General features: G+C 33.6%; 1 long non-coding RNA gene across 1 annotated transcript in view; it reads right to left on the bottom strand.

The window, feature by feature from the left end:
* LOC134761562 (uncharacterized) overlaps positions 1-21,321 on the bottom strand; it is a 45,116-nt gene extending 23,795 nt beyond the window's left edge. Inside the window, exon 1 of the long non-coding RNA XR_010140362.1 lies at positions 21,092-21,321. This is a non-coding gene — a long non-coding RNA (uncharacterized LOC134761562). The remainder of the gene's footprint in view (positions 1-21,091) is intronic.
* Positions 21,322-25,063: the final 3,742 nt, after the last annotated feature.

A 25,063-nucleotide genomic window follows, 5' to 3' on the forward strand; every position in this document is an offset into this window, starting at 1 on the left:
CAAAGCAACACTTAACTACAGGGGCAGTGTTGTACAGCATATCTCTAGAACTTAACTCATCTCTCATTACTGTAACTTTGCCTGTTGATTAGAAGCTCCAAATCCTTCCTGCTTCTGCCCCTGGCAGTCACCATTCTGCTCTTTGATTGTATACTTTGGCTATTTTAGGTATGTGAAAATTAAGGACAGATCCTAAGCTGACCTGGTAAACGAAGATAGCTCTTTTGAGCTCAATGTACATTGAGTGTAACAAGACGGAAGGAGGGAGGAAACCACTGCCCATTTGGAATTCCTTCAAATTCACATCTCTCCAAAATGGTAAATTCTGTCTTTATTTAAATGACCAACCTTTCTGATTGTCAACTCTGTATTTTCATTTTGTAATATTACTACGGCAGAGGCATTAAAAATATGGAAATGTTCTCCATTGAGTAGAATTAGTTACCAAAAATGATGACTAATAATTATCAGCCTCCCAAAAGACATGAACAGATACTTCTCAAAAGAAGACATTTATGCAACCAACAAACATATCGAAAAAAACTCAACATCACTGATCATTAGAGAAATGCAAATCAAAACCACAATGAGATACCATCTCACGCCAGTCAGAATGGCGTTTGTTACAAAGTTGAGAAACAACAGATGATGGCAAGGCTGCAGAGAAATAGGAATGTTTTTACTCTGTTGGTGGGAATGTAAATTAGTTCAATCCTTTTGGGAGACAGTGTGGTGATTCTTCAAATACCTAGAACTAGAAATACCATTTGACCCAGCAATTTCATTACTGTATATATACCCAAAGGAACATAAATCATTCTATTATAAAGATACATGCACATGTATCCTCATTGCGGCACTATTCACAATAGAAAAGACATGGAATCAACCCAAATGCCCATCAATGACAGATTGGGTAAAGAAAATGTGATACATATACTCCATGAAAGACTATGCAACCATAAAAAGGAATGAGACCATGTCCTTTGCAGGGACATGTACGGAACTAGAAGCCATTATCCTTAGCAAACTAATGCAGAAACAGAAAATCAAACACTACATGTTCTCACTTATAAGTGGCAGCTGAATAATGAGACCACATGGACACAGGAAGGGGAACAACATACACTGGGGCTTGTCAGGGGGTGGAGAAGGAGCAAGGGAGAGCATCAGGAATAATAGCTAATGCATGATGGTTTTACTATCTAGGTGATGGGTTGACAGGTGCAGTAAACCACTCTGGCACGTTTATCTATGTAACAAACCTATACATCCTGCACATGTATCCTGGAGCTAAAATAAAATAAAATAAAATATTATCAGCACCCAACAAAATTATGACTGATTCCTTCTATATTCTGTGGCCTTGTCCCAAATGAAAAGTAGGGGAAATTAACCTTTGACCTCTCTGGCCTCTTCTCTGTGCTTTTATTTCCTTCTTTAGTGATACTTCCCTATTCCTTAGGCACCCAGTGATTTTATAATCCTTTCCATCCCCTCTTTATCTATTAACCTCTGCTCTCAAGAAAAGACCCAAATTGAATTTATACTACATTCCAAGAGACTCATTTAAACATTTTGTGTTATCTTTCCCAGGGAGACTTGTATTTTATGACATTCAACTTAATCAAAGAATAAAGCTTTAACAGTGGCATCAGTGACATGATGGATGAGGCATCATTTTGAAGTAATAATGGTTTTCCCAGTGACTCAGAAATAGCAGTATGTTCAGATTCAGCATGCCCGTTCATGAGGTGAGCACTCCATAAGCCATGCAAAACTGTTGTATGGGAAAAGACATGGGGGAAGGCAGGAAGTAAAGGTCAAAGAATGCACACTGATTGTGACAGAAACATGTATATTAAGAGACTTGTAACACAATGGGAAACAGGTTTAATTCAATATTGGAATGTTTCCCTTCTACATGAATATTAAGAATAGTATATCATAAATCAAACTCCAATATTTACAATTGTCAATTTATAACTCAATCACCTCTCTCTTTCACATGTATCTCCTTTTAAAAAATAAAGTTTTGTTTTCAAGTTCTTAAAATAGTACTGGAATAGAATTTCCCAAAGGATTACTATTTAAAATCTAAACTTCCTGGTTGGTGTGTTCTCATGATTTTAGAGCAAGTCTAAAAAAATCTAACCTTCCCTGTTTTCACACAATTTGCAGAGCTCTGCAGAAATTGCACATCTGGCTCTTTGCCTGTGCACCTGAAGTTATCTCAGGAGAAATTATACAAATTAAAGACAGACACAGAGAAGGTCTCTTTTAATTCAAAGGAAAAGAATATATATTCAAGACAAGCAAAAAAGGTAAGAGAAAAGGTAAGGGACTGTAGTGATATTAAGCTAGGAAACTAACAAAATTATGACAATATAAAATAAATGATGTGAAAAGAACAACAAAAACAATATAAAGTAGAAATGAAAATATATTGTGTTGGCTCAGGAAAATATTTAAATTACTTTCTTTCTTCTATTCCGTAGGTGGAAGTTGGGCCTTTGGTCATTAATTCTCTCTCTCTCTCTCTCTCTCGCTAATTTTTGCAAATAGGGAGAACTTGGAACATTTGCCAAAATTTTTATTTTGTACTTTATTTTGGCTACCTGTTTATTCCATAGAACTATGACTTGTCCTGGTGATTCAGGCTTACTCCTTAATTTCTGAACTGATTGGCAGAGAGTCAGGGATATACACATACATTTTATATGTGTGTGTCTATATATATATATATATAGACACACACACACATATACATATACACACACATACATACATATATATATATACGCACATACATATACATATGTGGGAGATTATATCTATATATATATCTATATCTACATCTATATCTATCCCTCCCATGTTATTTCCTGCTTTTCTACTACTTGTTCCACTTTCATCAGGTCTTTTGAAACTAAAAATAAAATTATCACCTCACAGTAAGTATCATGTCTTCTGATTCAGGGGTTGCACACTGCTTCAAGGTGGTAATTGTTAATTATTCAAGACTGACTTCTTGTAATCTTCTAGAAAGACAGATGGACTTTTAAGACTTCATGAACTCTAAAGATATGGCAGGCCAGGATCCAAGGCCAAAGGTATAACACCTCCGAAAGCTACGGTTATGAGTCTTGGAAGTCAGCCCTTGGTTGTATCAGAGGAAATACAGTTCTCCCTAACCATGAATGCTGAAGAGGAAGAATCAAGCTGGAGGGTAGGATTATGCCATATCATACTGCTTTTGGATCTCAGCACACAGGATGCCAGGGGAGGGTAATGTTCTTATCATGAAGCGTGGCATCAGAGGTCCAAAAGAAGAGAGCCATAAAATGTGTACTGTTCAATGTTGTGTGCACATCTAGCATGAAACATCTTTTGCATCAATGACCAATCTGAGTACTTACATCTTAACTCTAAGGTGAGCTTCCTAGTGCATACACTAAAACACATAATGCCTGGTTGTTCCTAGATACTTACTTGGTATAAAATTTAATTTTTTCTAAAAATGATCTTATATGATAGCTTTTTTTTTTTTTTTTTGAGACGGAGTTTCGCTCTTGTTGCCCAGGCTGGAGGGCAATGGCATGACCTCAGCTCACTGCAACCTCCGTCTCCTGGGTTCAAGCGATTCTCCTGCTTCAGCCTCCAGAGTAGCTGGGATCACAGGTGCCCATCACCATGCCCAACTAATTTTTTGTATTTTTAGTAAAGATGGGGTTTCGCCATGTTGGCCAGGCTGGTCTCGAACTCCTGACCTCAGGTGATCCACCTGCCTCTGCCTCCCAAAGTGCTGGGATTACAGGTGTGAGCCACCACGCCCGGTCATATGGTAGTTCTTTACTGTCTTTACAGCATGATAGCTGCTTAATACATATTCAATATTCATTGAATTACAACATTCACTGAATTGCAATACTTTTTCTTATTGTTCACTCTGTTTTCCGATTTTTCACATACCCATCCACATCCCCAATGCTCACAACTAGCCGCAACATGAATAGTTTAAATCAATGAAGTCCCTGAAATAAAAAATTATGAATAATCATTATTTTTGTCATTTTTATCATTGTTTACATCCAATGAGACAGAATTCTTTATTACCAAATTCTGTTCACGTTATAGCCACTTCCTTCTCTGAAACTTCATTATCACCATTATAGCTTCTGGTATGATCAGCTAATTTCACCATTACAACCGTCACTTACCTGATCCTCCTGAAAAGTGTCTTGACCTAACCCTAATACAAAGCATTAATTTTTTAATTTTTCTTTTATGGGAAATTATTTACATTTAATTATAACACACATATAGTAAAATGTACATATCATCAATACACACTTCCATGAAGTTTAACAAAGTGAATTAATACATATAACCACAATAGATCAAACAAAATATTTAAACTTTCAGATAGCCATACTAATAGCCTAAATGCAAATCTCTCTGCATAGCATTTCAAAAACTGTAGAGATGAACCACAAGAACAAAATGAACACACATTCTACATCTTCAGCATAGCTAAAAGATAGAAAACACGAAGAATTAATTTAAATAGAAAAAATAAACAGTTTCCAGTAGAGCTTTTCCTTGCACTCTTACCATAAGCATTTGATCAGTGTTCAGAGTAATATTTATACCCGTGTTTATATCAGTAAAAACATAAAAGAATGATAATAAATGAACCACAAATGTAACTCAAAAACAAGAGAAAGAAAATGATATAAGTATAAAGAAATCATAAATAAGGAAACAAGAAAAACGCAAATGATTATACCAATTGATAAACCCAAATTTTAAAAAACCAATTTAATCAAGAATAAAAGATAGAAACACACAATATAAAAGAAGAAAAGAAAGGATGGGAGAAATATAATAATATAGATTCTCTACTTTTAAATATGCTTGAACAACTAAATGCAGTCAATTATTTCTTGGAAAATGCAGTTTATCAAACTTGATTTTATGAAAGAAAGAAAACTTGCACATGCCAATTTTGGCTAAAGAAATAAATAATTGTGCAGAAACTATAGTACATCTCCTCAGTGGGGAACTACACAGATGTAGAAACCATGAGGAAGATATTTATGAACTGAAGTAGAGTGAGTTCATAAAAAGCAAAAAGCAAAAAGTATATCTAGTTTTCTAACTTTTAGATAAGAATAAAGCAGAAATATAAAAATACAAATGTAACTATTATGCAAAGAGAAACATAGGAAGCATAGATTAGAAATCAGTAGATCAATGGGATGGGAATGAGGTTGAAGGAATCAAGAGAGTAACTACAGAGTTTTTTTTTTTTTTCAGTGTGGCTTTAAATTTTTGAACCATGTTAATGTTTTACAAAAACTAAAAATCAAATGAAAAGAAAAATTTCTATCATAGAATATGAACGGGGCTAAACAAATATGTTTATCCTTGATTCTATTAATGTGATGTATCGTGTTTATTGATTTGCATATGTTGAATCCTCCTTGCATCACTGGGATGAATTTCACTTGATCCTGTTGAATGACCTTTTTAATGTATTGTTGAATTAGGTTTGCCAGTATTTTGTTGAGGATTTCTGCATCTATGTTTATCAGTAATACTTGTCTGTAATTTACTTTTTTTTTTGTCTTTGACTCTGATGAACATCTGTTTGTGTTTTTAAATATTATAATAGCATAACTTTGTCTCTTCATTCAAATACTTACGCTTTATGTTTTTCTTATCTTCTGTAACTGTTTGAAATTTTTAGTACAGTTTTGAATAGAAGTGTGAATTGAAGACATCCTTGTCTTTTCTCAGTCACAAAGGGAATTCTCTCGACATTTCACAATTAAATATACAGATGCTCTTCATCTTATGATGGGGTTATATCCTGATAAACTTATCATAAGTTGCAAATACTGCAAGTCAAAATGCATTTGTTACACATGACCTGATAAATATCATAACTTAGCCTAGCCTACCTTCAGTGTGCCCAGAACACTTACATTAACTCACACTTGGGCAAAATCATCTAAAGAAAAGCCTATTTTATAGTAAAGTGTTAAATATTTTATGTATTTACTGAATAACGTACTAAAAATTGAAAAATAGAATTGTTGTATGGGTACCCCAAGTATAGTTTCCACTAAATGCATAATGCATGTGCACCACTGTATGTGCCAAAAGTCATAAATAGCAACATTGTAGGTCAGGGACCACCTATATTGGATTTACTATTGGGTATTTTTATACAGTGTATTTTAAAGTTAAGGAAGTTCTCTCCTGTTCCTGGTTTCTTGATATTTTTAAAGTGCACATACTAAGTTTTTAATACTCTGTTTATCTATTATTAGATGTTTTGCAGAATTTAATTTGTTTATGGAATAATGACATTAATTAATTTTACTCATCAATTTAAAGTTACATCATTGGATACCTAATTTGGTCCTGATGTGTTTACATTTTATATATATATATATTTTTATATATATATATTTATATTATATATATATTTTTATATATATCTTTGTATGTTTGGTTTGATAATATTTTCAAATATTTTATTTATTCTGAGAAAACTGGGCTATAATTTTACTCATCTATGGACTTTATTTTTTGTTATTTTCTGGAAGTTTTCTCTATGGTTGAAATGTTCTTTTACTTGCACGTTGCTGGAACACACATCTGTTTTCTCTGATGCAATAGTTGATGTGCTGTTTCAATTTCTTTTATGGTTATAGGCATGACTGTTATTAGCTGGTACACACTACTGTGACTATATTGGTTTTTGATAGCCAGTGTTCTTTGTGATTATCTGAGTGCCCATGTGGCTAACCTTCTAATTGGTTGATAGCTGTGCTATATCAGTTGTTAAAATATTTTTTAATATTTCTGTGAGTTATAAGACTATAACTGCATGGGGCTGATTTAATAGCCCTTCTCTGGTCATGGCAGATTAACATTATTGGCCTCTTCAAAATCCCTTTCTTGTATCACACATTTATTTTCATTTACTCCTATTCCCCTCCCTTTAGAGGGAACATTCTAATGCATTTAATGTGTACTTATTTGGTTTTCTTTATTGCTAAAACAAATTTTGAATTGTTTTATATGCATTTTTAATTTACATAAATTCTATTGTCTTACATGTCTTATTAAGTATATCTCTTACTTACTCCATTCATCACCATACCTTTAAGATCTATCATTCTTCATGTGCTTGTGGGCGCGTTAACCTTGTTGCTTGTAACTGTGTTGCTTCGAGGTCCTGAATAATACTCTAGGTGTGGATTTATTGCATTTTACCTACTACAGTTCAAGCAATAATTCCCCAGTTTGCCTGTAACATTCTACTACCACAAATAATGATGCAATAATCAAGCATCTTCCTACCTGTCCCTTGATACAGCTCTGTAAGACTTTCTTTGGGATATATACTCTAAAGAAGAACTGCAATGTCACAACAAATGGGTACATTTAATTTAATCACCCGATGCCAGATTGCTCCAGTGAATGCACAAGCCTGCCTTCCTACAAGGAATGCAAAAAGATTACTATATCCCTATGATATTCAGCTTTCTAGTCTTTAACATTCTAAGAGATGTAAAATAACATCATATTGAGTTTGCTTTTGCTATTTTGTGCATGACAAATAGTTTTTTATATTCAAGCAACTACTGGTAAATTAAATATATGATCTAATAAATACTTGAAGTCTGTCATCTAAGATTTATTATGTGAACTTAAAGACAGTAAAGTCAAAAAGAACTATACCAATAGCATTGTTTTAACCCTTATATTGGAGGAAATATTTTAAGTATGGTTGTTGATTCACACAGTGTACAAATAGCATTATAGCAATTTTTGATAAAAAAAGTCTCTCACCTTAAGAAAGCATTAGAAAAAGGTAACATTCAACTCTATATTTATATATGTATATATGAATACGTGTGTATATACATAATATGTGTGTATGACCTAGTTGAGGAGTACTTTTATATACAATTCTGTTTTAGCTACAAAGAAAACAGACAGCTTGTACCCAACCAATTTATCATCAGTATAATATAAGTAGTTAAGAAGAATAAATTTTTGGACGAACTTTAAATGTATACAGAGAAACTGGTCTCCAAAAAGTGTGCCGCTGCTGTGCCTCACACAGTCAATTACACACCTATGCTCTGTCCCAAAGTGTCACAGAGTCTCCAGCAAGAGCAATAGTAACTCAGAAATTCCAAAATCAGGCTGTAATAGTCAAGGTTCAGTTAGGAAGACTGAACCATGGTAAGTCTTATGGAACAAAGGAATGATTATAGAAATAGAGAAAAAATGGAAACCAAGGTTTAATATAGGGAGTTCAAGGATCAAAGTCACTGACCAGTCCTCCTGAGGCCACACATGTTTAGCCATGAGAGTGGTGCTGTAGAGGAAAATCTGGGCAGAGTGTAAGGAAACCTAATGCCTCTCTTTCTAGCTCAGGGCCTGCAATCATTGTTGGGCGGCTGTGGCAGAAATTAGGATGAATACTGAGTGAGTTCTTGCTCTCTTGGTTCCTTCAAATGCTGTTTTATAAAAAGAGCCTGACACCTCCCCTCTCTGTTATTTCCTCTCTCAACATAGGATCTCTGGACACATCAGTTCCCCTTCACTTTTCACCATGAGTGGAAGCTGCTTGAGGGCCTCACCAGAAACTCAGCAGATGCCAGCGCCATGATTCTTGTACATTCTGCAGAACCATCAGCCAAATATACACCTTTTCTTTGTAAATTACCCAGCCTCATACATTCCTTCATAACAACACTAAATGGGCTAAGACAGCTGCCACATCCACTTCTTGTCAATTCGGCATTCCATACCACTCCTTGTCCAACTGAAGACAATGGCAAAATCATACACACCTACTACAGTTATCCTTCATAATATAAAAGCCACGATAGCCCTGTATCCATCCTCAATTGGGGACTGACTGTGCACACGTGCCTGTGCACGTGTGCGTGTGCACGCACACACACACACACACACATAAATATAAAATTGAAAAATAAATACTTATGATTCATTTCAGTAATGAGTCATAGGGTGGTATTTGATATTTGTAATTTCCAGTTTATATCTACTCCATTATTTCTTTTTCCATATAAATCATTTGAACTGTTCATGGAATAATGGAATAATGCAAAACTTTTATTCCTTAAGGATCTATGACATTAGTAGTTCCTTGCCTGTAAGAAATGTTGTCATTTTCTGTTAACTTTTCTCATAGAATATAATAATTTTAAGACATTGCTATGCATATTCCTTGTGCTACAAACTACTCTAGTCTCCCAGTTCTGTAAAAGTAATACAATTTTCACTTGACAGTCACAATCAATTATACAGTCTTCAGATTAACCACCTTCTTTACCTATTGATTCACTGGTATAATAATTATAAAGTGGTTAAGTGAAGTCTTAAATTTTAGTTTAATGGAGTCATTGCTGTGGTCCTGGTGCAAGCATTGCCCTTTTGGGAATAAGTCCTATGAACCGGCAAGGCCCAAATTTGAAGGGACAAAAGCCAAAGTTTTGCTCGTGGATTATTAGAGTTAATAATGACTGAAAATATTCTCATTTTGTCTTTTGATTTCAGACTTGTACATCTTTTCTAGGAAAAAATAGTAAAATATATTAATTTCTAATATTTAGCATATATCTTGGATCATACTACCCAGGCCCTTCAATGTGTTGTCATCTAGATGTTGTAATAACTTAGTCTTCAAAATACTTTCCAACCATTCTATCAGGCCAGCTGCTTCAGAGTTAGGGGAAATGTGGAAGGACCAGTAAATAAAGTGCACATTACCGAGCCCAAGTGTAACCCTCATTTCAACTGCCATGCCATTTTGTCATGAGACCTTTAAGAACAGAGGTGTCTGAGCAAAGAGTCTCGCCAATGTCCACAGAACAGATTATTTTCTCCAATTGAAAATTAAGATTCTACTTTTAAATATTGTACTTTTTTGACCATTTACAAAGGACACAGATATTTCCCCTCTTTGACTATTTAAAAATGCCTGTGCACATAGCTCCTCTCTAGCCTCCCCTTGTCACTCATTTTCTGCTGTTTCTTCTAAATCTCAGGCTATTCAGTCAAACCATTAGATACTTGCTCTGAATAGCATAGAGCCGTAACTCTAACCATCTGTACTTTCAGGCAAAATGGACTATCAAGTTCATGGCATATTTCTGTCCATTGTGTTACTTTCCTATAACCACTGTCTTTTAAGACTAATTCTCATAAGAACCATTGTGTTTTTCTATTCAAATCTGAATGGAGACTGTAGGTTGTGTAGAACCATATACAAATCAGGCCCAGTGTTCCAGATCCTCAGTCAACAGGTCACAAAGAACTCTACTTGAGGTTTTAGGCATTGGTTGCAAGAAAGGAGGCAACATAACTGGAGTAGGAGTATGAGAATATGAGTCACTTTCTTATGTGATGTCCTTGTGCCTTTGGGAACTGCTGGTGCCCAAACTAGTATCTAACACTTCATGTGTTGGTGGGGTTTTGCTGTGCATAGCCAACCTTAATGCTTGGTAGCTCTTATTATATCTAGTTTGTGACAAGCATACTGGGTTCCATGGTAACTTGGAGATGTGTGTCTTCTTTTTTATTTTTGTTAGTCTTACTATAAGTTTATTAATTTGTTAATACCAAAGTTATCAAAGGGAAAAAATTAAAAACATCGGTTTAGTAAATTTGTTGATGTTTTTAAATAATCAACTCTTGATTTCATTAAACTTTTTCTATTCTTTTCCTGTTTTCGTTTTGTTTCTGCTCTTTGTTGTTTTCTTCCTTCTGTTTGATTTGGATTTATTTTGCTCTCCTTTTGCTATTATCCTGAGGAAAAAAACTTAAATTACTTAAGATTTTTCTTCGTTTCAAATGTAAATATTTAGTGCTATAAATGTCCCTCTCAGCATTGCTTTGGCTATGATCCACAAACTTTGATATATAATATTTTCATTCATTTCTATGTATCTTAAAGAAATTTCTTTTGTGACCTCCTCTTTGACCAATGGATTGCTTAAGAGTGTGTTATTAAATTTCCAACTGTTTGAGGATCTTCTCGTTTTATTTCTGTAGTTAATTTATAGTTTGACTCTATAATGGTCAGGAAACATTTCATATGAGTTCAATTTTTTTAAGTTTGTTAAGGTTGCTTTATGGCCCAGAATATGGTGTATTTTAGTACATTTTCCATAGGTGCTTGGAAAGAAGGTGTAGTCTCTTGCTATTGCCTAAACTGTTTGATTTACATTCTATTGTTTCATTGCGTTATTCATTTCTTCCATATCTTTGCTAATTTTCTGGCTAGTTTTTTTAACCAAATGCTGAGAATGGGATGTTGAATTCTTCAGTATAATTACGGATTTGACTATTTCTTCTTTAATATATATTGGTTTATATTTCGTGTATTTTGTTTCATGAATTCTGTTGTTTGTTACATACACATTTAGGATCATTATGTCTCCTTGTGGACTTATCTTTTTATCATGTAATGTCCCTTTTTGTCTCTAGTAATTTTATTTGCTCTGATGTCTATTTTATCTGAGATTAATATAGCTACTGGTACATTTTAAAGTTCACATTATCTGTCTTTTTTGCTTTTATAATTTATGTCTACCTGTATTATTAAATTTGCAGTACATTCTTATATATAGCATATAGTTGGGGTTTTAAATAAATCCACTGTTAATCTCTCTTTCAATTATTGTATTTAGACTATTAAAATTTTAAGTAATGATTAATATGTTAGACATTACATCATCCATTTTTGTTTTCTGTTTTTTTCTTTATTATTATTATTTTCTATTGATATACATATTAGTCAGTTCTCACGCTGCTATAAGGACATACCTGAGACTGGGTAATTTAGAAAGGAAAGAGGTTTAATTGACTCACACTTCTGCATAGCTGGGAAGGCCTCAGGTAACTTACAATCATGGCAGAAGGGGAAGCAAACACATCTTTTTTCACATGGCAGCAGCAAGAAGAAGTGCCAAACAAAGGGGGAAAAGCCCCTTAGAAAATCATCAGATCTTGTGAGAACTCACCCACTATCATGAGAACAGCATGGAGGAACTGCCCCATGATCTAATCACCTCCCAAGAAGTCCCGTCCCCAACATGTGGGGATTACAACTCAAGAGGAGATTTTGGGTGGGGACACAGTAAAACCATATCAATATATAATACATGTACATATTTTGGAGATACATATGATAATTTGATATAGTCATATAATGTATGAAGTTCAAATCAGGGTAATTAGGATATCCATCACCTTAAATATTAATCTTTTCTTCATGCTAGGAATATTTGAATTATTTTCTTCTAGCTATTTTGAAATGTACAGTAATGTTAACTATAATCTCCTAACTAATCTATACAACACTAGGTCTTATTTTTTCTATCTGACTATATATTTTTACCCATTAATCAACAGCCTCTCTTCAACTCCTCCCCTCCCCCTACCATTCTTTGGCTTCTGGTAACTATTAATTTTCTCTCTTTCTTCATGAGATCCACTTTTTAAGATATCACATATGAGTGAAAACATGCAATATGTATCTTTTTGTGCTTGGCTTGTTTCATTTAACATAATTATTTCCATTTCCATCCATATTGATGCACATGACAGTATCTCATTCTTTTATAATGCTAAATAGTATTCCATTGTGTGCATATATTCCATTTTCTTTATTCATTCATCCACTGATAGGCACTTTAGTTCATTCCATATTTTGGTTATTATGAAGTTTTTCAGGAAGCATGGAAATGCAGATATATCTTTGATATGTTGATTTTCTTTATTTTAGATATATACTCAGGAGTGGAGTTGCAAAATCATGTGGTAGTTCTACTTTTAGTTTTTGGAGGTACCTCCATACTATTTTCCATAGTGACTCTACCAGTTTATATTTCCATCAACAGTGTACAAGGATTCCCTTTTGTCTGCATTCTTACCAGCATCTGTTATTCTGTGTTTTGTTGGTTTGTTTGTTTTGAGATGGAGTCTCGCCTCGCTCTGTTGCCAGGCTGGAGTGCAGTGGCGCCATCTTGGCTCACTGCAACTTCTGCCTCCTGGTTTCAAGCGATTCTCCTGCCTCAGCCTACCAGGTAGCTGGGACTACAGGCCTGTGCCACCATACCCGGCTAATTCTTGTATTTTTAGTAGAGATAGGGTTTCACTATGTTGGCCAGGATGGTCTCGATGTCTTGACCTCATGATACATCCACCTAGGCCTCCCAAAGTGCTGGGATTGCAGGCATAAGCCACCACACCCAGCCTGTTTGTTGTTGTTTTTTTGTTTTTGAGACAGTGTCTGGCTCTGTTGCTCAGGCTTGATATTCCCTGTTTTAAATAAAAGCCATTTTACCTGGGTAAGATGTGGTTTTTATTTGCATTGGTAATATTGACCATTTTTAATATATCTGTTGGCCATTTGTATGTCTTCTTTTGAGAAATGTCTATTCAGATACTTTGCCAATTTTTTGATCAGTTTTTTTGCTATTGTTTGGGTTCCTCACATATTCTAGTTAGTAATCCCTTGTCAGATAGTTTCCAAATATTGTGTCTTCATTCTGTGTCTCCACTTTGTTGGTTGTGTCTTTTGCTGGGTTGATGCTTCTTCACTTGATATAATCCCATTGGTCTATTTATGCTTTGGTTGCCTGTGCTTTTGAGGTATTACATACAAACCCTTCCAGGCCATTGTCCTGAAGAGTTTCCCCAATGTTTTATTTTAGTTGTTTCATAGTTTGGGGTCTTATATTTAAGTCTTTAATCCATTTGAGTATGATTTTTATATGTGGTGAAAGATAGAAATCTAGTTTCATTCTTCTAGATGTGGATATCAGTTTTCACAACACCACTTATTGAAGAGACTCTTTTTCACCAATATATGCTCTTGGCAACTTTTTTGCAAAGTATGTGACTGTAAATGCATGGATTTATTTGTGGTTCTCTAGTCTGTTCCATTGGCCCATTTGTCTATTTTTATGCCAGTACCATGTTGTTTAGGTTGCTATAGCTTTGTAGTACATTTTGAAGTCAGGCATTGTGATGCCTCCAGCTTTGTTCTTTTTGCTCAGGATTGCTTTGGCTATCCAGGGTCTTTTGTGTTCCATATAAATTTGAAGTTTTTTTAATTTCTATGAAGAATATCACTGGTATTTGGACAGAAATTCATAGAATCTATAAATTGCTTTGGATAGTATTCCCATCTTGATAATATTATTTTAATTCGTGAGCATGGAATATGTTTTCTCTGTGTTGTTTCCAATTTTTTTCATCAGTGTTTATTATGGTTTTCTTGTATAGATTTTTCACTTCTATGGTTAAATTTATTTCTGGATACTTGATATTCTTTGTAGCTATGGGATATACTTCTTAATTTCTTTTATAGATTGTTCATTGTTAGCATATATAAATGCTACTGATTTTTGTATATTGATTTTAGTATCCTGCACCTTTGCTGAATTTATTTCAGTTCTAACAGTTTTCTGATGGAGTCTTTAGGTTTTGCTAAATATAAGATTATGTCATCTGTAGACAATGTGAATTTGACTTCTTCCTTTCCAATTTAAATGCCTTTTATTTCTTTCTCTTGCCTAAATTCCCTGGCCAGGATTTCCAGTATTATGTTGAATAAAAGTGATGAAAGTGGCCATGTTTTTTTAGAGAGATGTCTTTCAATTTTTTCTTTCACTGTGATGTTGGTTGTGTGTTTGTTCTATATGACCTTTATTATTTTGATGTATGTTTTTTCTATACCCGGTTGAGTGTTTTTTTCTAAAGGAAATGCTGAATTTTATCAAGGGCTTTTTCAGCATCTACTGAAATAATCACAGGATTATTTTTTGTGGTTCTGATAATGTGATGTATCATGTTTATTGATTTGCATATGTTGAACCATACTTGCATCCCTGAAATGAATAATGCTTGATTGTGGTGAATAATCTTTTGATGTGTTCTTGAATTAGGTTTGCTATTATTTTGTTGAGAATTTTTGCATGTGTGTTTATCAGTGATACTGGCCTGTAGTTTTCTTTTTTTGTTGTTTCTTTGTCTGGTTTGGGTGTCAGGGTAATGCTGATCTCGTAGAATGGTTTGGAAGTATTCCCCCCTTTCTGATTTTTTGATGCAGTTGAGTAGAATTTGTACTAGCTCTTTAAAAGTTTGGTAGAATTCAGTAGTGAATTCATCAGATCTGGGGTTTTCTTGAATGAAAGACTTTTTATTACAGCTTTGACCTCATTTCAGTTTAGTGGTTTGTTGAGGTTTTCAATTTCTTCATGGTTCCATCTTGGTTGGTTGTGTGTGTCCAGACATTTATCCATTTCTTCTAGGTTTTCTTATTTGTTGGCATACAGTGATTCATAACATTCTCTATTCTTTGTATTTCTATGGTCTCAGTTGCTTTGTCACCTTTTCTGTTTCTGATTTTTTTTTTTTTTTTTTTTTTGAGATGGAGTCTAGCTCTGTCACCAGGCTGGAGTGCAGTGGCGTGATCTTGGCTCACTGCCATCTTTGCCTCCTGGGTTAAAGTGATTCTCCTGCCTCAGCCTCCCAAGTAGCTGGAACTACAAGCGAATGGAGCTAATTTTTTTTGTATTTTTAGTAGAGACAGGGTTTCCCTGTGTTGGCCAGGATGGTCTCGATCTTCTGACCTTGTGATCTGCCTGTCTCGGCCTCCCAAAGTGTTGGGATTACAGGCATGAGCCACCGCGCCTGGCCCTGTTTCTGGTTTCATGTGTTTGAGTCTTCTCCCCTTTTTTCTTATTTAGTTTAGTCAAAAGTTTGTTGATTTTGTTTACCTTTTCAAAAAAATCAACTTTTTGTTTATCTTTTGTAATAGTTCCTTAGTTTTAATTTCATTTATTTCTGATTTGATCTGTATTATTTCTTGCCTTCTAGTAATTTTGGGTTTGCTTTATTCTTGCTTTTCTAGTTCTTGAGGTATATCTTTAGTTTACTTAAAGTATCACATAATTTAAAGTAGTTCTACTTTGTTGATATAGGCATTTATTGCTGTAAACTTACCTCTTAGTACTGCTTTATTTGTATCTCATTGATTTTGGTATGCTGTTTTTTCATTTTCATTTGTTTCAGAAATTTTAAATTTTTATTCATAATTTCTTTACTAACTCATTGGTCATTTTAGAGCATTTTGTTTAATTTCCATGTGTCTGTGGTCTATTCAGGAGAATTATTTATGTGCTGCTGAAAATAATGTGTATTTTGCCACAACTGGGGGAAAATTTCTGTTAATGTCAATTAGCCCTATTTGGTCTAGTGTATAGATATTTATTTGTTGATTTATGTCTGGATGATCTGTTTATTACTGAGAGTGGGGTGTTGAAGTCCTCTGCTGTTACGCTATGGCAGTATTTATTTCCCTTTAGTTTTGTTGATGTTTGCTTTATAGATTTGAGTGATACAGGGTTGGGTGCAGAGATATTTATATCTTCTTTCTGAACTGACCACTTTACCATTTTATAGTGATCTTTTGAGCTAATTTTTTATATCTTGTACATATTTGTTCCATTTCATTCTTTTTTCTTTTTTCCTCTGACTGTGTATTTTCAAATAGCCGATCTTGGAGCTCACTGAGTCTTTTTTCTGCTTCATCGAGTCTACCGTTAAGAGTTGTTTATGAATTTTTCAGTTCAGCAAATATGTTTCTCAGTTCCAATATATGCCCTTTTTTTATATTTCAATGTCTTTGTTAAATGTCTCTGATAAATATCTGACTTGCTTTTCTGTGTTATCTTGGAGATTACTGAGTGTTCTTAAAACTGCTATTTTGAATTTTTGGTTAGAGAGCTCACATATTGCTATGTTGTTGGTATCCATCACTCGTTCCTTGCTTTGTCTGTTTGAGGAGTGATGGTTCCTGGTTTGGTGTTGTTTCTTGTAGATGTATGTCTATGTCTTTCCATTGAAAGTTTAGTTATTTATTCCAATCTTCTCTGTTTTTTTTTTGTTTGTTTGTTCATTTTTGTTTTTGTTTTGTTTTGTTTTTTGACATGATTGCTTAGAGGTTCATTTTAATTTTAAAATTTCTTTCCAGCTTAGTTTCTGCCCCCTTTTAAGCACTAGATGACTTCATAAGCCCTGGTTTGCCTCAGCTCTAGTAATGGATGAGAGCTCTGCCCATCTCAAATAAACAGATCTCAAAGGGGATATCCCTGCAATGTGGGACAGCTGCCTAGGAATTTGTGCCCAGAAGATCCATGAAGTGTACCTCCCTAGTGTGGAGGTGCTGAACAGCCACTCTGATTTGGTATCTCCTTTGGCTGAGTTACAGAGCACAGTTTCCTGGATTGTGAATCGTAGTCCTTCCCTTCCCCTTTATTTTTGGCTTTCTCAGAAATTTTTCTCCTTTAGGGACTCTTAATGCTTCCTGTGGGTGGAGGCAGGGACAGGTCTCCTGTCAGAGAACTCAAGATGGTAGAGAAACTTATTTTCACTTTGATCTCACTTTTTCTAGTATAGAAATTGTGAGTTGGGGAGAATTTTTCCACACACTCAGTGCAGGGCTGATTGTGGGGAAGGGGGTGCATAATGGATATGGAAGTCAGATTCTTCTACCATCTGTTTGGAGTTTTTTTACTTGTCTGTGGCCCCAGGAACTGTTTCATCCTCCTGTTTGAGTTCTGGGATATTGCTGGCAATAACCTCTGTGCTGTATATTTGTTTTTTATTTTTTGTGAAGAAGAAGTGAAGCCAGATTGCTACTATGTTGCCATTTTGGAACCAGGAGTCTGCTGTTCTTTCTGGATTATCATTATTCTGTTTCTCTTTCTTTGCTTTCCCATTGGATTCTTTCTTATTTTATTTATACTGCTTTAAACTAGATCTCTTTTTATAGCTTTCTTAGTGGTTGTTCTGGATATTACAATATACATATGTAATTTATTACAACGTACTCATATTGAAGTATGACTATTTAAGTATTTAAATTTTATTTATATTTAGGTTTCTTTCTCTTTGCACTTATGTAATTGTCTGAAGTATTTCCTCTATGTTTTTGAGCTCCACATTAGATGGTGTTATGCTTTTTACTTCAGTCACCAAATATGACTTAAGAAGTTCATGAGAAATAAGATAATCTAGTATATATATCCTTATTGTTACATATTTAATTGTCCTTCTATTTTTTTAAATTCTCAGCTTTACTCTTTTATATTTTTCTATTTGCTGAGAGTTTTTGTAGCCCTTTTTAAAGAGTAGGCATTATTTTACCCTTGTCTGAGAATGCCTTGATTTCTCTTTCATTTCTTAAGGATATTTTTGTTAGATATAGAATTCATGGGTGACAGATCTCTTTCTTCACACCTAAAAAATGCCAATTATTTCTGGCCTTCATGCTTTAAGAGAAGTTTATTATCATACAAATCAGAATTCCCAGATAGGTGATGTGCTCTGTGGTTACTTATATGATGTTATCTTTCTCTTTAGTTTTTAGCAGTTTAATTATGCTGTGTGAGTAAATTTTGGGGGGTGTAATGTATTTGGAGTTTGCTCAGCTTCTTGAATCTGTAGGTACATGTCTTTTGCCAAATATGGGGGTTTTTCAGCTATTTTTTAACACATTTTTCAGCCATGCATTCTTTCTCTTCTTTTTTAGAACTTTGATATTATGAATGTAAGATATTTTATTATTATTCCCAATGTCCGTAATACTTTGTTCATTTTTTTCTTTAAAGTATACTTTCTCTCTGTTGTTTGAATTGAGTGAAATCTTTTGATCAGTTCTCAAGTTCAGTGATTCTGTCACCAACACTCTATTATGGAACTCACCCCCCAAAGGTTTTTTCTCCTCTTTATTTCTGTTATTATATTCTTTCAGTTCTATAATTTCTGTCTGTTCATTTTCTTATAACTTTTATTTCTTTGCTGAGATTTTTAAACTTTTTATTTGTTTCAAACAGATGCAGAATTATTATTGAAGCAATATTATGGTGGCTGCTTTGAAATATTTCTGAGATATATGCTGAAATATTTATGGATTAAATAACATTATATATGGAATTGGGTCCAAAATAATTTGAGGGAGTGTGGGAGGGATATAAATAAAATAAAATTAGCCCAAATTTGGCAATTGTTAATGCTAGGTTATCAGTACATGGCCATGTTTTATCATATTATTCTCTCCACGTTTGTAAGCATTTAAAATTTTTCATCGTAGGAAATGACGGGGAACCCTCTGAAATGCACATTGTCCTAGTAGAAAATATTATTTTTTATTCTTACAAATATTATGTATAATTGTTGTAAAGATTTGTGGATACCGTAAAAGAAGTTGGTCTTACTTGTATCTATTTCTCCTTTTTTATTAGAGAGAGAAATCAAATGCAAATAAGCAGTGAACTCTACATTTGAAAATATAGCTTATGACCTAGTGCTGATTGGAAGGGGAATTCATCTAGCCCTAAAAAGTAATTTTTATAATAAATATCTCCTGTATTTTGCTCATCTGGGATTTGGTGTCCCTAGGGAATCAAGACCTTAAATTCACATGAACATCTCTTAGAAATAAAATAATGTCATCCTTATACATTACATATATAAATCTTTCTGTGTGTGTATATGTATGTAAAAATGCATGTATACTTTAAATAAAAATATCTTTGTAACCCATCACTAGATTTTATGTGGAAAATTTGTCTTTATATTCTCCCAGTTTCGTCTTTCTTTTTTCTTTTATTAATTGGTACATTCAATGTTATTTTGATACATGTAGACAGTTGGCATACATGAACCATCATTTTCAATACACGCTGGGGATACTCTGTCTTTGTAACTTAAGTATAATCTGTCAACTTCTATATATTTCTTTTGTGTTTGTGACAAGACATCAGAAATCAGAAAAATCATGGTATAATACTTCCCTTATGAAAGATGTTTTTACTGTTTTACATATGTATATACATTTTTAATCTTCATCTTACATACTTTCGATAAATATTTAATTGTTGATTATAGAAAACTGTATTCTAATATTAGTATTGATGGGAGAGAAAGATATCTTTTCACATAACTATTCTGCAAGTGAGTGATGAAGCAATTGTTAGATCACAGGCTTTAGTTATTCTGCCATATGTACAATGGTTAGGTGAAGTATTGCATCCTCATCCCTGAAACAAGGTATTTCTCCAGAGAGTAAGACTTCAGACTAGGTCGTGGAGGAGAGGATGCTCTTCCTCCTGGTGTTTACCAGCCCAGCTCCAGGGACAGAAAGATATTGTGCACAAGCAAAACAGAGGTCATACAGCAGTGAGTGAAGTTCATGCAAAGGTCAGTAAAGAAAACTTGCTCTGGGATAAATTAATCAAAGGATCTTCAGGGAAGGTTATTTTTAAACTCAATCTGACTATCTACATCCCAGCACTATAAGCAAGTAGTGGTTTCCCACTTAAAATATTGAGTGCTTGTATTTATACATGTTCAAAATAACCTAGCCTAAGTGAAGTGTTCTTGAAAATAAATTTAAACTTCCTCATTAAAATACTAAATTTGCACATCTATCTTGCTCAAAAGAGAATTTTAGCTGCCTTATGGTAGAAATTATAGATGAGAGATTATATTAGTGAGCACATTTCTAAAAATACCTTTTGAGTACAAATATAGCTTATTAAAAAGTGAATGGAATTAAATTAAGTACCATGCTGCAACTATAATATTTTTATACTATGTGTGAAAAAACAAACTATAGCAAATTTATATGTAAACCTCTAAGAAAATGAGATAACAAATAATAACTTACAGAGTTCTCCAAAAGTAATCATTATCAGAAAATTCTTAAAAAATAGTGCACAAAACAACTTATTAGAAACACAGTAAGACACAGTGCCAGGTGATAAATCTTAGTACCATTTCTGACAGGATAATTTTGCAAAAATCTTATAACAGTTCTACATGGTTTTAAAAATATTCTTATATATCAAATAGTTAATAAGACTTTCTCATATCACTGAAATACTTAGAATATTAATTATTGTTATACTTGATGTAGGTTATGTCAATAACAACAAATCAATAATAACACAACTCCTACCTTAAAACATTATGTATGAATAAATCAAGCTGTATTCAGTCAAAGATGAGTGCTTTCAGTTTTCTAAGCAATCATTTCATTCACCAATACCTTGATTTGTGCTCAGTGTAGGAATAGGATAGGCAGTTCCTGTTCAGTCTCCTTTTGGTGATTGTTGATAGAGCAGACAGAGGGGGTTTCAGAAAGCTAAATATGTACTTGAATTCTAGCTCCATTTTTGGTCTCTAAATGCATTACTATGCCCTCATTCATTGGATTTGTTAATGACCTTTGAGAGGAAAAGCAGCATTTCATTGCACAACAACAAAAAATCAAGGCACAGAATACAAGTGTGTGCATGGCAAAGAGACTCAGATCACTATGATACCACACCCATTCCTTTTCATTTCCTACAAGACTAGACTCTGCATCTATTTTTGATCAAAGAAATAAAAACAATAATGCAAAATTATGCATATAATCATTTATACAGCTGGGTTTGTTTTAAGGCTTTTTAACCTCCAGCTTGTTATCTATGTCTGCAAACTGACTGGCAAAGGATAAAGCAAGTATGGCAACATAAATTCAAACACTCTGCTCCTTCCTGGAGATCTTTGTAAACAAAATCAATATCTGTAGAAAAATATTGAATTCTTGTGTACTTAAATTCAGAACTTCAGAGATACTCAATAAGGTATTCTGAACTCAATAAGAAAAACTGCTAATGCTCTTAGAATAGATAAAATTTACATTTTCTCTGAAAAATATCCCTAGGCTTTCTATGAAACCTGGAAAATAGTATCATTTATTTTCAACGTATCTGATTTGGTGACTCTGTAAGATAGATAGATAGATAGATAGATAGATAGATATTTTTTTTGAAAACTAGGATGCTGTTTTAAATGCACATGAGTATTTGTTTGTACCCTCTACCTAGATACCTATTTGTTTCTGTATTCAAGATACTGTATTTTTGAAATAAGGATAATGATTTTTCTATCAGGACACATTGCTGTAACACATTCCTAAATAATGAGTACTGGCAAGACAGGTATTTAGTTGCCAGTCCTTCAATGGAGGGTCTATTAGAGATAGACATAGATAGGTAAATAGATATAGAGATATGTAATAATTATAATAGCTATTATACATTGTAATACATGTGTGCATGTGTGTGTCTGTGCTATTAAGAATCCATCTTCTAAGATTACCTAGAATTTAGTAACTCAGCTAGTGAACCTGAAATTAAAATGTCGAATATTTGTAGGAAATTAGAAATTCTGCAGTTTTCTTCTTGTGGAGTTTTGTTATTGACAGGTTTCTTATTGAATGACATCTATTAATTATGATTTAGTTATTTTTAACTTTACAACATCTTCAGGTAGCAAAAGGGAGTTAATATTGTGTTTGCTTTAATTTTATGCTTGCATTTATTAGCATCTTGGATGTCACATGTTTTTACAATTACTAAAAATAAAACTATTCTGCTTAAAGTGCTTCTGCTGTCCACTGTTCTTGGGTACCATCTTGTTTTTAAATTACTAATTGATCTCTTGCTTTTGTGTACTCAGAACATTCAGAATGTATTACCTAATAAATTTACATAAGATTCTCACATATGATAAACTATATCTTATATATCAACATAGAAGCATATAAATAATAATTCTTACCTTTTAAAGTCTGGCGATTTGGATATATTTCAGAATATATCTTGTCTAAGAATTCGAAAGCTAATTATTCTGTAAAATTGAATAGTGTTTCATAACCAATCTTAGGTTATCATAAATCACTTAAAGAGATTTCTTTAAGTTCATGAAGAGAGAAAGTCAAATGTATCATGAGATGATTTTAAAAATAGGCTTAAAATGAAGCAGCACAACAGTGCAATATGTTATAAATTAGAATAGTAATTATTCAACATCCTTTTAATCTCACATACACACACAAATTCCTCTATTGCCTCTGCGTTGGCTGACAGATGCCACATGGAATGTTGGTTTTTTTTGGTGATATAAGTTATACCTGTATCTTCAGGGTAGATTAAAATATCATGTAAATATTTATTGTACACACACTCAAAGCCTTGAACTGTCTGCATGCCTTTGAATGCTCTATTGTGTGCCTTTGGCCCTTTAGTCTTGGTAGATCTTAATCTTCTTATCATTAAAATTTAAAAAACTGTATACATCATAAAATAATTGACATCTGGTATCTATCACATATAGTGCTTATTATAGTATATATCAATACATATTAAGTATAATTAATACAAATCATAATAATATTAATATTTATTATAAATTATTTTATGTCATTATCTAGACCTTATATTTTCAAAAGTCATTCTCTTTTCTTGGTATCAAAAATAGTAGTCTAAAATCTCTTTTCCTGAAAAATCTTCCTTAAGCCAATGTCAAAGATTTCAAACATAGTTGGAATGCCATTGTATTCAATTATTGTGGAATGAGTCACACTCACAGATGTGGTGGGAGCCAAAAGTCAACTGTATTGACAGAAGTCATTAACACTAATTTGCTTTCTGCCACTGATTTGCTTGCTGCCCCTTGCCTAGTACTTTCCAATTAATTCTAGGCATTATCTATGATGCTATTTTGCACTTTATTTTCTACTTTATCTTCCAGCCTAAAACGATGCACCTCAAAATTAACAATTACTATTTTTTTCAGGAGCAATTAAAATGATAAGAATAACTGAGCTTAAATTTCACATGACATTATAGATGTTTTATCCTTTGAGTATAAATAAATGTTCCTGGTTAAGTAGGTTTTAGAAAAACACAATAAACATTTTCAAACTTTTTTTTTTTTTGAGACGGAGTCTCGCTCTGTCGCCCAGGCTGGAGTCCAGTGGCGCGATCTCAGCTCACTGCAAGCTCCGCCTCCCGGGTTCATGCCATTCTCCTGCCTCAGCCTCCGAAGTAGCTGGGACTACAGGCATCCGCCACCACGCCGGGCTAAGTTTTTGCATTTTTAGTAGAGACGGGGTTTCCCCATGTTAGCCAGGATGGTCTCGATCTCCTGACCTTGTGATCCGCCCGCCTCGGCCTCCCAAAGTGCTGGGATTACAGGCGTGAGCCACCGCACCCGGCCCATTTTCAAACTTTTAAGTAATAATTCGCATAAAACAAATTAAATGATTCATTTCTTAAAACCAGTAGAACATTAAACCTAAAAAAAAAAAAAGATATAGCTCCCATTCTTCTAATTTACTGCATATTAGATTAAACATATCAAATTCTCCAACCCCAAATTTGGCAAAACTATTAGCCTTTTTCCAATTAAATTATTTTTACAAGGAAATAATGTGTTATCTTTGGTTTTCTTTACTTTCTGCAAATAAACAAACAAACATATAAAACAACAAGACAATCCATACTTTATTGTATAGTAAATGGGCCACTTAACTATTCAAAACTTAATTATTTGATGTATCAAATAAATTACATTACAATTTGGAAATGGGAAGCTAAAAGGTCAATTTCAGAGCTTTAAATCTCTAGGCATAGGTTACTGTGAATTAAGACAGCCTGGGCTTACCTTGAAAGAAAATCTCAGGAATAAGTCTAGAGCAGTTGCCAGACTTTAAGGTTATATTTTCTTTCCAGGGTAGCATTTTCCTTGAGAACTGCTGACTTAAAATCTTTAAAAGATAAAGCACAAGCCCATGGTGTCTTGTATTAATCTTTATTAGTGTTTTTCACATACTCAAAAATATTAAAAGGCATTTACAGTATGACAGAATGAGGAGCTCCATCAACCCACACTCCAGCAGAAATGGTGAAAATTACTTAAAAACAATCATTTAAAGTCTCAGGAAGTGATATGAGGGACATATAGACAAGATATTTATGGAAGAAAATCTACTAGCATTTTGTAAGAACAGTGAGAATTGAGGTATTGGAACTGAGACTTTCTTCCTACTCATCCATTTATATTAAGCAAAATAGAAACATCACTCTGAAAGAGGAGA

This window comes from Pongo abelii, chromosome 5, assembly GCF_028885655.2.
Source record: "Pongo abelii isolate AG06213 chromosome 5, NHGRI_mPonAbe1-v2.0_pri, whole genome shotgun sequence".
NCBI classification, from domain to species: Eukaryota; Metazoa; Chordata; class Mammalia; order Primates; family Hominidae; genus Pongo; species Pongo abelii.